This window comes from Anneissia japonica, unplaced genomic scaffold (assembly GCF_011630105.1).
Source record: "Anneissia japonica isolate Jap-2015-1 unplaced genomic scaffold, ASM1163010v1 scaffold493_len2256704_cov171, whole genome shotgun sequence".
Classification (NCBI taxonomy): Eukaryota; Metazoa; Echinodermata; class Crinoidea; order Comatulida; family Comatulidae; genus Anneissia; species Anneissia japonica.
The window spans coordinates 29,494-33,966 of NW_022727062.1; positions in this window are offsets into that span (position 1 = coordinate 29,494).

Sequence of the window (4,473 nt, forward strand, 5' to 3'; positions counted from 1 at the left end):
TAATTCAAATTTTAATTAATAATAATGCGATTGATTTGAAGCGACCAGGAAACTGCTGACCTGGTAGATTTGTGCGGCCAACCCGAGCTGAGAGACCGGATAGAAAATAAAAAAAACAAACAACAAAACGGGAATTTTTGGCGTGCCTGCTGACAGATTAGCCAGTCTCGGACATGAGAAGAGAACTTCGGCCCAAATTCAAACAAAAGTGAAGGCATCGCGAGCCCAATACAAGCTGATAAAAGATCAGTTGAAGAAGAGTGGTTCGGGCACGTCTGGTGTAAAATCTTTGATTGCGATCCACCCAATCACGCGCGTATATCGAATCCCGTGAAACAGAGTTGGGCAAACTCTCTACGGCTCTGCTGTTTCGACTTTCATCCAACTAGTGTGACCGACCCAGATTTTCGAGCCTGGCTTGAAATCTCACCCGCGGTGAGTCAAGCCAGGCTTGAGACGCTAGTGTGACCGTAGCCTAAATCAAGTTAGACGGCTTAAACCAGCCAGCTTCCTATCCTGGTAACAGTAAAAAGTCCTTGCCTTAATGGATTACAGTATACTGTACATAAGGGTAGCGGATAGGTAGTAGCTCCAAAGGTGAACTGCCCACTAATAAATCGTATAATAAACTTAACTACAAACTAAAAATTGAATATGAGAACTAAGTTCAAAAGTATTTATACAGTATACTGCATGTATACATGTGGTAAGTATGTGCGCATGAACTTGATTACGCACTCTCACATAACATATGCACATACCAGGGAACAGTGATTCACTGTTCCATGCACATACTGCCTGAGCGTATACTTTTAAAGGCACTTGATTTACATTTGCACGACTTTTTTTTCCCTATGTAACCCAATTACAGAATATAATAGAGAAACCAATGATACACAACTAATAAAAATGTACTGTGCATTTATTTCGAAAAATATTTAATTTAGGATATATCAGAACAAAAATTATTTTTCATTATCAATTTTTGCATTTTGATTTATTATTTACTAGGCCTATACTGAATATTTCTCTTTAACTGAATATTGAGTATTTTTTCCGGTTTAATTTAAGTGATAAATTTGCTTCTTGGGGTTAGCTTTCATTTTTTCTGTTACTGGTGTTAATTCCTGTAGCCCACTAAAGTCCAGTTTGTCGAACACCAGATTGAAAACTTTAATTATGATGATGCTGATAATAGTAATTAAAATTGATTACATTTTCATTGCATGAATTGCCCCATACTTGCAAGTAACAACATTCAGTGCGATAATACGTCAGGTTGCGTAAAAGATAATTCCGGTTGCGTTAACTGACGCAAACGTCTTTTGAAATATTATAATATTTTATAAGGAAACCATGGAGCTGATACAATAGAGCTGCAAAATTTTCATAATAATATACTGTAAACAGCTTTCAGGATTATCAGCGAGTCTTGTAAATATCTTTTCGGCGTGGATTATGTTAAAAACGTCATGTGCTCATCAATATAGGGCGTATTACGATTTAATAATTATATTTCAATATTATGTTCTGCATATAGATAATTAAATATTGATAGCCATCATAATACAATATAATATGCTACTAGTCAACTAATGCATTATGTCTGGTTTCTATGTTTTCTTTATTTATTTTTTCTAGTTATATAATTGATAGATTAGCTTCATGTATTTTTCTGAGGCGCGTGGTCATTTTCTCAGTTTTTCAGTTACTGATGTCAATTCCTGTAGTCCACTTCAGTCGAGTTTGTCCAACACCAGATTGAGAATTTTGATAATGATAATAATGATGCCGATGATGATGATGATACTGCTACTGCTTATCATCATTAACATCAGTAAGACTACGGTACTTTTTATGTAGGCCTAGATATTCTACTCATTCGTAACTAAATGTATAAAATATACTATAGGAAGCAATCGGTTTAACAGAAGTATGAAAATAGCGCCTAACTATTCTCATAATTGATACACAGGTCTAGGTTATATACCGTAAGCATTAGTATAAGTTGATACATTTGTATGCATCACTAAAAGGAGCTACCCACTTATTGTATTGTTGTAATACCAAAATGAATAAATAAGTTTATAGCAGACAATCGTAATACTGTATTTAAAAAAATTACTAGGGTAGAAAAGATAACTACAAAAACGGTAGCACAAGACTAAAACTGTTAGTTTTACAATAAAAATTGCACATTATGCTATTTTACAATTACAAAAATTAAAATTACAAAAAAAACAATTAATTTACTTTAAAAATTGCATATTGAAATAATATTTTACAATTACAAAAAAAATACAATTACAAACGAACAATTAATTTACTATATACAAAATGTATTAAATCAAACATGTTATTTACAATATAAATAATATAAAAATAGATCTAAATATATAATATGGATGGTCACCCAGCAGCAATAAAAAAAATAGTTGTAGATGGCAGATGAGCTCCTCATAGTCAACAGCCAACCATACTAGTTTAAGGCGTAGGATATTAGCATGTCTTTAGGGTTAGTTTCTTGGTCCGTTTTTTTTTTCTTCATGTATATGTTAAGCGCATCAATGGAAAAATAACAGTAATGATAATAAAATATTTATTTTGAACATAATTAGTTTCTAATAATCTGAAATCGAACTTAGTTTCAGTAATCGTATCGTGATCACAAAGACCTCAGCTGCTGTAATTAAAAAAGCGTCAGTTAACTCAACGATCAATAAAACGGCGTAACTCGTTAGTTTTAAAAAATACATGGATATCAAAATAAATTAGAGATATATATGGTTTAGAAGCAATGCGAATTGAGGATGCACATGTCTTACAGACGATTAAATTACCCCTTGTTTACTGTTTCTTGAAACCTCTTAAAAACTCACAAATAACTACTGTACATTATTAAAATATAGGGCTATATAGGCCTATGTGAAATTGAATAGTGTGCTTATTAAATATGAAAACTGTACCAAGAACAGGCCTATATACGATAGGATAATAGGATCTCTATTTGGATGACACAAATTAAATTTTACATTTTTTAAATATACAGTATTAAAATATAATTAATAGGGCCTAATAATTCGTAAGAAAGAAGAATCATTGCAGAACATAGGATAAATGCAGAATGTACATATATATATATATATATATATATTATATATATGCTTTTTGTTATATAATTTCATGTAAAGCGCATAGGCACTGTGCAATTTGCGCTGTATAAATGTAAATTATATAATATATATATATATATATATAATAAGTAGACAAAATAAATTCTTCAGACGGTGACTACTCTGAAGAATACATTTAATTTTTAATTTTAATGCAATTGAAGTTATTCAATATTTGATTAGCAGCTGAATTGGTATATGAATTAAATCAAATTTACAATTAATAATTCTTACACTAAAAAGGAAAGTAGGAAAATGGGAAAGGCCGCCACGGATAAAGAAGAAAAAGCTAAGTAATCAAAGAATATTATCAAATATAATGGGCCTAACATTAACTCAGAGAAAACAGAAACCTTCACTGTAGGAGTAGGATTTTAATAATATCTATGCTTTAAAATATTCATTCTGAAGAATTTTATTTCTTTAAAAAATTACACGTTTGCAGTAAGAGAGCTGAACTGAGAGCAAATTTATTAGAAAACATTGACTTCAAAAAATAATGTACAATTTAGTTGAATGAAATATTTACACATTGAGAATTAAATTAAACAATGAAAAGAATAAACTTACATCAATAAAAGAAAATACCGTACATTAACAATATTTAAGAAAAATGTTTAAAAATACTGCACACACATTAAGAATATTCAATATGAAAATAGGCCTATATGTAAAAAAAATTATATAAAAAGACAGATAGTACTGAGCAGATAAACAACCAGTGGATAACAAGTATTGTAAATACTTTGGAATGAACCCAACACAGAGAAACGAAATAAGTAGTCCGGTCATTTATTGTTAAGCCAATTTTAAACATTCTTCACTGGCTTCCAGTTGATGAACGTACATTTTTCAAATTCTGCTTCTTACTCAAAAATCTATCCATGGTCGTGGTCTAGGGGGAGTATATTATGTGTCAGGGGTTGTGTCAATTTCGGAAAATATATCATTGGAAGAAATAGAAACACGCATAGGCCTAACGAATATTTTGAAAGAATGGGAGTTTTGACATATGTGGGTGCAACAAAGTAGTGTTTTGATTATAGGTTTAAACCATTCATTATAATAATGAGGCTGATTTTCTGAAAATTTAAAACAAAATTAAGAGCGACGAGAGCATCATCAATAGTGTACGATTTTCCAAAGATACTGTGACAGATTCTGAGTTGGACATGCTACCGTATATATGTTTGGACAGATATAGCGTCCTGTTATAGTATTATGTAACAGGAAGTATGTAGCATTTATAGATGGAAGTTCATTCTGATTAAAACCAGCTTTTTTCAGTGACCAAATAAGG